The sequence below is a fragment of the Lissotriton helveticus genome, chromosome 4_1 (genome assembly GCF_964261635.1).
Source record: "Lissotriton helveticus chromosome 4_1, aLisHel1.1, whole genome shotgun sequence".
Classification (NCBI taxonomy): Eukaryota; Metazoa; Chordata; class Amphibia; order Caudata; family Salamandridae; genus Lissotriton; species Lissotriton helveticus.
The window spans coordinates 1,672,450,366-1,672,463,228 of record NC_136063.1 but is presented as its reverse complement, the minus strand read 5'-3'; the positions used below and the strand labels follow the sequence as shown (position 1 = coordinate 1,672,463,228).

General features: G+C 33.9%; 10 non-coding genes across 10 annotated transcripts; 5 read left to right on the top strand and 5 right to left on the bottom strand.

The window, feature by feature from the left end:
- Positions 1–651: 651 nt before the first annotated feature.
- On the top strand, positions 652–723 carry TRNAQ-CUG (transfer RNA glutamine (anticodon CUG)). Its single transcript has one exon. It is a non-coding gene; the product is annotated as a tRNA-Gln (tRNA).
- Positions 724–1,549: 826 nt separating this feature from the next.
- Positions 1,550–1,621, bottom strand: TRNAQ-UUG (transfer RNA glutamine (anticodon UUG)). Its single transcript has one exon. It is a non-coding gene; the product is annotated as a tRNA-Gln (tRNA).
- A 1,549-nt stretch (positions 1,622–3,170) lies between these two features.
- TRNAQ-CUG (transfer RNA glutamine (anticodon CUG)) lies at positions 3,171–3,242 on the top strand. The gene has a single exon. It is a non-coding gene; the product is annotated as a tRNA-Gln (tRNA).
- Positions 3,243–4,068: 826 nt separating this feature from the next.
- Positions 4,069–4,140, bottom strand: TRNAQ-UUG (transfer RNA glutamine (anticodon UUG)). The gene has a single exon. It is a non-coding gene; the product is annotated as a tRNA-Gln (tRNA).
- Positions 4,141–5,689: 1,549 nt separating this feature from the next.
- On the top strand, positions 5,690–5,761 carry TRNAQ-CUG (transfer RNA glutamine (anticodon CUG)). The gene has a single exon. It is a non-coding gene; the product is annotated as a tRNA-Gln (tRNA).
- An 826-nt stretch (positions 5,762–6,587) lies between these two features.
- TRNAQ-UUG (transfer RNA glutamine (anticodon UUG)) lies at positions 6,588–6,659 on the bottom strand. The gene has a single exon. It is a non-coding gene; the product is annotated as a tRNA-Gln (tRNA).
- Positions 6,660–8,208: 1,549 nt separating this feature from the next.
- TRNAQ-CUG (transfer RNA glutamine (anticodon CUG)) lies at positions 8,209–8,280 on the top strand. Its single transcript has one exon. It is a non-coding gene; the product is annotated as a tRNA-Gln (tRNA).
- Positions 8,281–9,106: 826 nt separating this feature from the next.
- TRNAQ-UUG (transfer RNA glutamine (anticodon UUG)) lies at positions 9,107–9,178 on the bottom strand. The gene has a single exon. It is a non-coding gene; the product is annotated as a tRNA-Gln (tRNA).
- A 1,549-nt stretch (positions 9,179–10,727) lies between these two features.
- TRNAQ-CUG (transfer RNA glutamine (anticodon CUG)) lies at positions 10,728–10,799 on the top strand. Its single transcript has one exon. It is a non-coding gene; the product is annotated as a tRNA-Gln (tRNA).
- An 826-nt stretch (positions 10,800–11,625) lies between these two features.
- On the bottom strand, positions 11,626–11,697 carry TRNAQ-UUG (transfer RNA glutamine (anticodon UUG)). The gene has a single exon. It is a non-coding gene; the product is annotated as a tRNA-Gln (tRNA).
- Positions 11,698–12,863: the final 1,166 nt, after the last annotated feature.

The window sequence follows — 12,863 nt, the reverse complement described above, 5'->3', positions numbered from 1 at the left end:
CTCTTTCAAAATGTGCTAAATTCGCCTTATCAATAGCGCAGAAAGCTTCAAAAAGGGATGCTGGGAATCAGGCCTCTGAAATGCATTTCAGAAAAACAGGATAGGATTTCTTAATGCCACACTATTTTGTGTAGGAATGTGATGTAAACGTATTATAATGTTTGTATTTCTGTAACTTGTTCAAGCTGATGGACGTTTTGAAAGGAATCAATAATTGTCTCTTTCAACCTACTGGTGTTGGATTTGAGCTATCAATAAACAAAGGTGACAGAAATAGAAAAGGTCAAGAGTAATAAAATAGTACCCCCAAGATTTGGACTGGTACCTTTGCATGCAAAGTCCAACGTGCCAATCATTGCTCTTTGGCGCAGCCCATGTGAGAGACAAAGAAATGGGTGTATTAGTTTGGAAATGTAAAATGTTTTAATATGTTACAGTCAAAGATGATCATTATGATATAACTTGCCTATCCTGATAAACGTTTGCATATTTAACACTGTTAAGGAGAATGTATCTGAACAGAATCAAATCACATTATAGCTCTTTACACTATGAGCATTCAACAGAGATATCGTTTCATTAATGTAAGAAATGCCCCCGCACTAATGTGCTCTCTTTTGTCTCAATGGAAAAATGACTCATGTATGGGAGGGTTCCATGGTGTAATGGTTAGCACTCTGGACTCTGAATCCAGCGATCCGAGTTCAAATCTCGGTGGGACCTGCTTGAATTATGAGATTTACTATTTCACCCATTTCTTAGAATTTGGTCTTGGAAAAACATAACGTCAATGTTTTATACTGATACTTATCAACGTATAAGTATGCATCTATGTATACATAGCTATATCCGTCTAGATAGCGATAAGACTATATAAAGAAATCAATTATTCATAAACATATGTATTGAACCTGAAAACTAAAAACTGTTGTTTCCCATCCACAATTTAAACGTTAGGTTCATTTCCTCTCTCATCTATATGACCAGTAATGAGATAGTTAATTTTTGCTGATTTCTTATATGACAACATGCTTGACTTACACAGTGCATTTAATTGTGAATTTCTTTGAAAGAGAAATTCAGATTATTACCTTTGACACGTCTTTCGAAAGATTTTACTTTATGGTTATGGATTTACTTTAGAAAATCAGAGTGTAAATATATGTGTGTCTGAATTTCACGATTGTTATTCAAAACGTCATATCTTCTGTCCCCATAATACACAATTTGATTCCTCAAGTTTTGTTTTAATGAAGGATTTCCAATTAAAAAGTTCCATCTTCCCCTTATCAATAACAGTAAGATTTAAGAAAGTAATATCTTGCATCAGCCCCCTGTGATGAGTTTGAGAAAACAGAGTCAGCTCGCAAAATGTCTCATTATTTTGAGCCATTTAATTTCCATGTTTTCTAAAAGTTCTATCATTTGCTCACATCGAATAGACTTTCAGAATACAATCAATAAATTAATGTTTCACTCTACCCGTGTTAGATTTGTGATATTTATGAATACACTTGACAGAAAAAGATTTGATCAACAGTCATGAAAGTGGTCCCACCGAGATTTGAACTCGGATCCTTGGATTCAAAGTCCAAAGTGCTAACCATTACACCATGGAACCTCCCATGTGACAAGGGAGCAAATTGCTGCAGCAATGTGAACATTTCAAAGTTTTTAATGTTCTACAGTCAAAAACCAACAGAATGTTATTACTTTTCTATTCTGTTCAACTTTTGCATATTGAACTATGTTAGGGAAGGATGTTGCCCAGAGGACTCAAGTAACGCTATCACTCTGTTGAACAGTACTTTTTATGTGAGATACGATTTTGCAATAAAATATAAGATTCCCCCGTGAATGCAATCTCTTCTCTCAAAATGAAAAGCTCAACCTGGTACAGGTGGTTTGATGGTATCAAGCTTAGCACTCTAGACTCTGAAAACCGGGATCTGAGTACAAATCACAGTGGGACTTATCTAAACTTTACGATTTTCTTTTCCATTCAGTTCTTAGAATTATTAATTGGAAAAACATCTCATTTACTTATAAACTTGTACATATCCACTTTACACGTATGTATCTCCCTATATCTTGCTATATGTCTCTGTATATTTATAGGACAACATAAACACATACATTATAAAAATGCATATAATTAGTAGAGGTGAAAATAATGAAAAGTTGTTGCCTCTCCACATTTGAAACATGAGCTTCTTCTCCTTACTCTTCTATATGTCATGAAATTGAGATAGTCACTTTTTACTCAATTTTGATCTAACAATATAGTTGATTTATACAAAGCATATCATATGATTTGTGAATAATCTTAAAAGAGAAAATTAGATCAGTACCTGTGAGGCCTCCAAGCAAAAGCTTATGTTTCACGATTGCAGATCGACTGTTGAAAATCAGCATGAAAAACGTTTTATTTCACAATTTCCATACTAATATACAAAAACATTTGTACTATCTGAATGATACCGTCATTGTGGTTCTCTAGGTTTGATTTAAGAACACTTCTCTTTCAAAATGTGCTAAATTCGCCTTATCAATAGCGCAGAAAGCTTCAAAAAGGGATGCTGGGAATCAGGCCTCTGAAATGCATTTCAGAAAAACAGGATAGGATTTCTTAATGCCACACTATTTTGTGTAGGAATGTGATGTAAACGTATTATAATGTTTGTATTTCTGTAACTTGTTCAAGCTGATGGACGTTTTGAAAGGAATCAATAATTGTCTCTTTCAACCTACTGGTGTTGGATTTGAGCTATCAATAAACAAAGGTGACAGAAATAGAAAAGGTCAAGAGTAATAAAATAGTACCCCCAAGATTTGGACTGGTACCTTTGCATGCAAAGTCCAACGTGCCAATCATTGCTCTTTGGCGCAGCCCATGTGAGAGACAAAGAAATGGGTGTATTAGTTTGGAAATGTAAAATGTTTTAATATGTTACAGTCAAAGATGATCATTATGATATAACTTGCCTATCCTGATAAACGTTTGCATATTTAACACTGTTAAGGAGAATGTATCTGAACAGAATCAAATCACATTATAGCTCTTTACACTATGAGCATTCAACAGAGATATCGTTTCATTAATGTAAGAAATGCCCCCGCACTAATGTGCTCTCTTTTGTCTCAATGGAAAAATGACTCATGTATGGGAGGGTTCCATGGTGTAATGGTTAGCACTCTGGACTCTGAATCCAGCGATCCGAGTTCAAATCTCGGTGGGACCTGCTTGAATTATGAGATTTACTATTTCACCCATTTCTTAGAATTTGGTCTTGGAAAAACATAACGTCAATGTTTTATACTGATACTTATCAACGTATAAGTATGCATCTATGTATACATAGCTATATCCGTCTAGATAGCGATAAGACTATATAAAGAAATCAATTATTCATAAACATATGTATTGAACCTGAAAACTAAAAACTGTTGTTTCCCATCCACAATTTAAACGTTAGGTTCATTTCCTCTCTCATCTATATGACCAGTAATGAGATAGTTAATTTTTGCTGATTTCTTATATGACAACATGCTTGACTTACACAGTGCATTTAATTGTGAATTTCTTTGAAAGAGAAATTCAGATTATTACCTTTGACACGTCTTTCGAAAGATTTTACTTTATGGTTATGGATTTACTTTAGAAAATCAGAGTGTAAATATATGTGTGTCTGAATTTCACGATTGTTATTCAAAACGTCATATCTTCTGTCCCCATAATACACAATTTGATTCCTCAAGTTTTGTTTTAATGAAGGATTTCCAATTAAAAAGTTCCATCTTCCCCTTATCAATAACAGTAAGATTTAAGAAAGTAATATCTTGCATCAGCCCCCTGTGATGAGTTTGAGAAAACAGAGTCAGCTCGCAAAATGTCTCATTATTTTGAGCCATTTAATTTCCATGTTTTCTAAAAGTTCTATCATTTGCTCACATCGAATAGACTTTCAGAATACAATCAATAAATTAATGTTTCACTCTACCCGTGTTAGATTTGTGATATTTATGAATACACTTGACAGAAAAAGATTTGATCAACAGTCATGAAAGTGGTCCCACCGAGATTTGAACTCGGATCCTTGGATTCAAAGTCCAAAGTGCTAACCATTACACCATGGAACCTCCCATGTGACAAGGGAGCAAATTGCTGCAGCAATGTGAACATTTCAAAGTTTTTAATGTTCTACAGTCAAAAACCAACAGAATGTTATTACTTTTCTATTCTGTTCAACTTTTGCATATTGAACTATGTTAGGGAAGGATGTTGCCCAGAGGACTCAAGTAACGCTATCACTCTGTTGAACAGTACTTTTTATGTGAGATACGATTTTGCAATAAAATATAAGATTCCCCCGTGAATGCAATCTCTTCTCTCAAAATGAAAAGCTCAACCTGGTACAGGTGGTTTGATGGTATCAAGCTTAGCACTCTAGACTCTGAAAACCGGGATCTGAGTACAAATCACAGTGGGACTTATCTAAACTTTACGATTTTCTTTTCCATTCAGTTCTTAGAATTATTAATTGGAAAAACATCTCATTTACTTATAAACTTGTACATATCCACTTTACACGTATGTATCTCCCTATATCTTGCTATATGTCTCTGTATATTTATAGGACAACATAAACACATACATTATAAAAATGCATATAATTAGTAGAGGTGAAAATAATGAAAAGTTGTTGCCTCTCCACATTTGAAACATGAGCTTCTTCTCCTTACTCTTCTATATGTCATGAAATTGAGATAGTCACTTTTTACTCAATTTTGATCTAACAATATAGTTGATTTATACAAAGCATATCATATGATTTGTGAATAATCTTAAAAGAGAAAATTAGATCAGTACCTGTGAGGCCTCCAAGCAAAAGCTTATGTTTCACGATTGCAGATCGACTGTTGAAAATCAGCATGAAAAACGTTTTATTTCACAATTTCCATACTAATATACAAAAACATTTGTACTATCTGAATGATACCGTCATTGTGGTTCTCTAGGTTTGATTTAAGAACACTTCTCTTTCAAAATGTGCTAAATTCGCCTTATCAATAGCGCAGAAAGCTTCAAAAAGGGATGCTGGGAATCAGGCCTCTGAAATGCATTTCAGAAAAACAGGATAGGATTTCTTAATGTCACACTATTTTGTGTAGGAATGTGATGTAAACGTATTATAATGTTTGTATTTCTGTAACTTGTTCAAGCTGATGGACGTTTTGAAAGGAATCAATAATTGTCTCTTTCAACCTACTGGTGTTGGATTTGAGCTATCAATAAACAAAGGTGACAGAAATAGTAAAGGTCAAGAGTAATAAAATAGTACCCCCAAGATTTGGACTGGTACCTTTGCATGCAAAGTCCAACGTGCCAATCATTGCTCTTTGGCGCAGCCCATGTGAGAGACAAAGAAATGGGTGTATTAGTTTGGAAATGTAAAATGTTTTAATATGTTACAGTCAAAGATGATCATTATGATATAACTTGCCTATCCTGATAAACGTTTGCATATTTAACACTGTTAAGGAGAATGTATCTGAACAGAATCAAATCACATTATAGCTCTTTACACTATGAGCATTCAACAGAGTTATCGTTTCATCAATGTAAGAAATGCCCCCGCACTAATGCGCTCTATTTTGTCTCAATAGAAAAATGACTCATGTATGGGAGGGTTCCATGGTGTAATGGTTAGCACTCTGGACTCTGAATCCAGCGATCCGAGTTCAAATCTCGGTGGGACCTGCTTGAATTATGAGATTTACTATTTCACCCATTTCTTAGAATTTGGTCTTGGAAAAACATAACGTCAATGTTTTATACTGATACTTATCAACGTATAAGTATGCATCTATGTATACATAGCTATATCCGTCTAGATAGCGATAAGACTATATAAAGAAATCAATTATTCATAAACATATGTATTGAACCTGAAAACTAAAAACTGTTGTTTCCCATCCACAATTTAAACGTTAGGTTCATTTCCTCTCTCATCTATATGACCAGTAATGAGATAGTTAATTTTTGCTGATTTCTTATATGACAACATGCTTGACTTACACAGTGCATTTAATTGTGAGTTTCTTTGAAAGAGAAATTCAGATTATTACCTTTGACACGTCTTTCGAAAGATTTTACTTTATGGTTATGGATTTACTTTAGAAAATCAGAGTGTAAATATATGTGTGTCTGAATTTCACGATTGTTATTCAAAACGTCATATCTTCTGTCCCCATAATACACAATTTGATTCCTCAAGTTTTGTTTTAATGAAGGATTTCCAATTAAAAAGTTCCATCTTCCCCTTATCAATAACAGTAAGATTTAAGAAAGTAATATCTTGCATCAGCCCCCTGCGATGAGTTTGAGAAAACAAAGTCAGCTCGCAAAATGTCTCATTATTTTGAGCCATTTAATTTACATGTTTTCTAAAAGTTCTATCATTTGCTCACATCGAATAGACTTTCAGAATACAATCAATAAATTAATGTTTCACTCTACCCGTGTTAGATTTGTGATATTTATGAATACACTTGACAGAAAAAGATTTGATCAACAGTCATGAAAGTGGTCCCACCGAGATTTGAACTCGGATCCTTGGATTCAAAGTCCAAAGTGCTAACCATTACACCATGGAACCTCCCATGTGACAAGGGAGCAAATTGCTGCAGCAATGTGAACATTTCAAAGTTTTTAATGTTCTACAGTCAAAAACCAACAGAATGTTATTACTTTTCTATTCTGTTCAACTTTTGCATATTGAACTATGTTAGGGAAGGATGTTGCCCAGAGGACTCAAGTAACGCTATCACTCTGTTGAACAGTACTTTTTATGTGAGATACGATTTTGCAATAAAATATAAGATTCCCCCGTGAATGCAATCTCTTCTCTCAAAATGAAAAGCTCAACCTGGTACAGGTGGTTTGATGGTATCAAGCTTAGCACTCTAGACTCTGAAAACCGGGATCTGAGTACAAATCACAGTGGGACTTATCTAAACTTTACGATTTTCTTTTCCATTCAGTTCTTAGAATTATTAATTGGAAAAACATCTCATTTACTTATAAACTTGTACATATCCACTTTACACGTATGTATCTCCCTATATCTTGCTATATGTCTCTGTATATTTATAGGACAACATAAACACATACATTATAAAAATGCATATAATTAGTAGAGGTGAAAATAATGAAAAGTTGTTGCCTCTCCACATTTGAAACATGAGCTTCTTCTCCTTACTCTTCTATATGTCATGAAATTGAGATAGTCACTTTTTACTCAATTTTGATCTAACAATATAGTTGATTTATACAAAGCATATCATATGATTTGTGAATAATCTTAAAAGAGAAAATTAGATCAGTACCTGTGAGGCCTCCAAGCAAAAGCTTATGTTTCACGATTGCAGATCGACTGTTGAAAATCAGCATGAAAAACGTTTTATTTCACAATTTCCATACTAATATACAAAAACATTTGTACTATCTGAATGATACCGTCATTGTGGTTCTCTAGGTTTGATTTAAGAACACTTCTCTTTCAAAATGTGCTAAATTCGCCTTATCAATAGCGCAGAAAGCTTCAAAAAGGGATGCTGGGAATCAGGCCTCTGAAATGCTTTTCAGAAAAACAGGATAGGATTTCTTAATGTCACACTATTTTGTGTAGGAATGTGATGTAAACGTATTATAATGTTTGTATTTCTGTAACTTGTTCAAGCTGATGGACGTTTTGAAAGGAATCAATAATTGTCTCTTTCAACCTACTGGTGTTGGATTTGAGCTATCAATAAACAAAGGTGACAGAAATAGTAAAGGTCAAGAGTAATAAAATAGTACCCCCAAGATTTGGACTGGTACCTTTGCATGCAAAGTCCAACGTGCCAATCATTGCTCTTTGGCGCAGCCCATGTGAGAGACAAAGAAATGGGTGTATTAGTTTGGAAATGTAAAATGTTTTAATATGTTACAGTCAAAGATGATCATTATGATATAACTTGCCTATCCTGATAAACGTTTGCATATTTAACACTGTTAAGGAGAATGTATCTGAACAGAATCAAATCACATTATAGCTCTTTACACTATGAGCATTCAACAGAGTTATCGTTTCATCAATGTAAGAAATGCCCCCGCACTAATGCGCTCTATTTTGTCTCAATAGAAAAATGACTCATGTATGGGAGGGTTCCATGGTGTAATGGTTAGCACTCTGGACTCTGAATCCAGCGATCCGAGTTCAAATCTCGGTGGGACCTGCTTGAATTATGAGATTTACTATTTCACCCATTTCTTAGAATTTGGTCTTGGAAAAACATAACGTCAATGTTTTATACTGATACTTATCAACGTATAAGTATGCATCTATGTATACATAGCTATATCCGTCTAGATAGCGATAAGACTATATAAAGAAATCAATTATTCATAAACATATGTATTGAACCTGAAAACTAAAAACTGTTGTTTCCCATCCACAATTTAAACGTTAGGTTCATTTCCTCTCTCATCTATATGACCAGTAATGAGATAGTTAATTTTTGCTGATTTCTTATATGACAACATGCTTGACTTACACAGTGCATTTAATTGTGAGTTTCTTTGAAAGAGAAATTCAGATTATTACCTTTGACACGTCTTTCGAAAGATTTTACTTTATGGTTATGGATTTACTTTAGAAAATCAGAGTGTAAATATATGTGTGTCTGAATTTCACGATTGTTATTCAAAACGTCATATCTTCTGTCCCCATAATACACAATTTGATTCCTCAAGTTTTGTTTTAATGAAGGATTTCCAATTAAAAAGTTCCATCTTCCCCTTATCAATAACAGTAAGATTTAAGAAAGTAATATCTTGCATCAGCCCCCTGCGATGAGTTTGAGAAAACAAAGTCAGCTCGCAAAATGTCTCATTATTTTGAGCCATTTAATTTACATGTTTTCTAAAAGTTCTATCATTTGCTCACATCGAATAGACTTTCAGAATACAATCAATAAATTAATGTTTCACTCTACCCGTGTTAGATTTGTGATATTTATGAATACACTTGACAGAAAAAGATTTGATCAACAGTCATGAAAGTGGTCCCACCGAGATTTGAACTCGGATCCTTGGATTCAAAGTCCAAAGTGCTAACCATTACACCATGGAACCTCCCATGTGACAAGGGAGCAAATTGCTGCAGCAATGTGAACATTTCAAAGTTTTTAATGTTCTACAGTCAAAAACCAACAGAATGTTATTACTTTTCTATTCTGTTCAACTTTTGCATATTGAACTATGTTAGGGAAGGATGTTGCCCAGAGGACTCAAGTAACGCTATCACTCTGTTGAACAGTACTTTTTATGTGAGATACGATTTTGCAATAAAATATAAGATTCCCCCGTGAATGCAATCTCTTCTCTCAAAATGAAAAGCTCAACCTGGTACAGGTGGTTTGATGGTATCAAGCTTAGCACTCTAGACTCTGAAAACCGGGATCTGAGTACAAATCACAGTGGGACTTATCTAAACTTTACGATTTTCTTTTCCATTCAGTTCTTAGAATTATTAATTGGAAAAACATCTCATTTACTTATAAACTTGTACATATCCACTTTACACGTATGTATCTCCCTATATCTTGCTATATGTCTCTGTATATTTATAGGACAACATAAACACATACATTATAAAAATGCATATAATTAGTAGAGGTGAAAATAATGAAAAGTTGTTGCCTCTCCACATTTGAAACATGAGCTTCTTCTCCTTACTCTTCTATATGTCATGAAATTGAGATAGTCACTTTTTACTCAATTTTGATCTAACAATATAGTTGATTTATACAAAGCATATCATATGATTTGTGAATAATCTTAAAAGAGAAAATTAGATCAGTACCTGTGAGGCCTCCAAGCAAAAGCTTATGTTTCACGATTGCAGATCGACTGTTGAAAATCAGCATGAAAAACGTTTTATTTCACAATTTCCATACTAATATACAAAAACATTTGTACTATCTGAATGATACCGTCATTGTGGTTCTCTAGGTTTGATTTAAGAACACTTCTCTTTCAAAATGTGCTAAATTCGCCTTATCAATAGCGCAGAAAGCTTCAAAAAGGGATGCTGGGAATCAGGCCTCTGAAATGCTTTTCAGAAAAACAGGATAGGATTTCTTAATGTCACACTATTTTGTGTAGGAATGTGATGTAAACGTATTATAATGTTTGTATTTCTGTAACTTGTTCAAGCTGATGGACGTTTTGAAAGGAATCAATAATTGTCTCTTTCAACCTACTGGTGTTGGATTTGAGCTATCAATAAACAAAGGTGACAGAAATAGTAAAGGTCAAGAGTAATAAAATAGTACCCCCAAGATTTGGACTGGTACCTTTGCATGCAAAGTCCAACGTGCCAATCATTGCTCTTTGGCGCAGCCCATGTGAGAGACAAAGAAATGGGTGTATTAGTTTGGAAATGTAAAATGTTTTAATATGTTACAGTCAAAGATGATCATTATGATATAACTTGCCTATCCTGATAAACGTTTGCATATTTAACACTGTTAAGGAGAATGTATCTGAACAGAATCAAATCACATTATAGCTCTTTACACTATGAGCATTCAACAGAGTTATCGTTTCATCAATGTAAGAAATGCCCCCGCACTAATGCGCTCTATTTTGTCTCAATAGAAAAATGACTCATGTATGGGAGGGTTCCATGGTGTAATGGTTAGCACTCTGGACTCTGAATCCAGCGATCCGAGTTCAAATCTCGGTGGGACCTGCTTGAATTATGAGATTTACTATTTCACCCATTTCTTAGAATTTGGTCTTGGAAAAACATAACGTCAATGTTTTATACTGATACTTATCAACGTATAAGTATGCATCTATGTATACATAGCTATATCCGTCTAGATAGCGATAAGACTATATAAAGAAATCAATTATTCATAAACATATGTATTGAACCTGAAAACTAAAAACTGTTGTTTCCCATCCACAATTTAAACGTTAGGTTCATTTCCTCTCTCATCTATATGACCAGTAATGAGATAGTTAATTTTTGCTGATTTCTTATATGACAACATGCTTGACTTACACAGTGCATTTAATTGTGAGTTTCTTTGAAAGAGAAATTCAGATTATTACCTTTGACACGTCTTTCGAAAGATTTTACTTTATGGTTATGGATTTACTTTAGAAAATCAGAGTGTAAATATATGTGTGTCTGAATTTCACGATTGTTATTCAAAACGTCATATCTTCTGTCCCCATAATACACAATTTGATTCCTCAAGTTTTGTTTTAATGAAGGATTTCCAATTAAAAAGTTCCATCTTCCCCTTATCAATAACAGTAAGATTTAAGAAAGTAATATCTTGCATCAGCCCCCTGTGATGAGTTTGAGAAAACAGAGTCAGCTCGCAAAATGTCTCATTATTTTGAGCCATTTAATTTCCATGTTTTCTAAAAGTTCTATCATTTGCTCACATCGAATAGACTTTCAGAATACAATCAATAAATTAATGTTTCACTCTACCCGTGTTAGATTTGTGATATTTATGAATACACTTGACAGAAAAAGATTTGATCAACAGTCATGAAAGTGGTCCCACCGAGATTTGAACTCGGATCCTTGGATTCAAAGTCCAAAGTGCTAACCATTACACCATGGAACCTCCCATGTGACAAGGGAGCAAATTGCTGCAGCAATGTGAACATTTCAAAGTTTTTAATGTTCTACAGTCAAAAACCAACAGAATGTTATTACTTTTCTATTCTGTTCAACTTTTGCATATTGAACTATGTTAGGGAAGGATGTTGCCCAGAGGACTCAAGTAACGCTATCACTCTGTTGAACAGTACTTTTTATGTGAGATACGATTTTGCAATAAAATATAAGATTCCCCCGTGAATGCAATCTCTTCTCTCAAAATGAAAAGCTCAACCTGGTACAGGTGGTTTGATGGTATCAAGCTTAGCACTCTAGACTCTGAAAACCGGGATCTGAGTACAAATCACAGTGGGACTTATCTAAACTTTACGATTTTCTTTTCCATTCAGTTCTTAGAATTATTAATTGGAAAAACATCTCATTTACTTATAAACTTGTACATATCCACTTTACACGTATGTATCTCCCTATATCTTGCTATATGTCTCTGTATATTTATAGGACAACATAAACACATACATTATAAAAATGCATATAATTAGTAGAGGTGAAAATAATGAAAAGTTGTTGCCTCTCCACATTTGAAACATGAGCTTCTTCTCCTTACTCTTCTATATGTCATGAAATTGAGATAGTCACTTTTTACTCAATTTTGATCTAACAATATAGTTGATTTATACAAAGCATATCATATGATTTGTGAATAATCTTAAAAGAGAAAATTAGATCAGTACCTGTGAGGCCTCCAAGCAAAAGCTTATGTTTCACGATTGCAGATCGACTGTTGAAAATCAGCATGAAAAACGTTTTATTTCACAATTTCCATACTAATATACAAAAACATTTGTACTATCTGAATGATACCGTCATTGTGGTTCTCTAGGTTTGATTTAAGAACACTTCTCTTTCAAAATGTGCTAAATTCGCCTTATCAATAGCGCAGAAAGCTTCAAAAAGGGATGCTGGGAATCAGGCCTCTGAAATGCATTTCAGAAAAACAGGATAGGATTTCTTAATGTCACACTATTTTGTGTAGGAATGTGATGTAAACGTATTATAATGTTTGTATTTCTGTAACTTGTTCAAGCTGATGGACGTTTTGAAAGGAATCAATAATTGTCTCTTTCAACCTACTGGTGTTGGATTTGAGCTATCAATAAACAAAGGTGA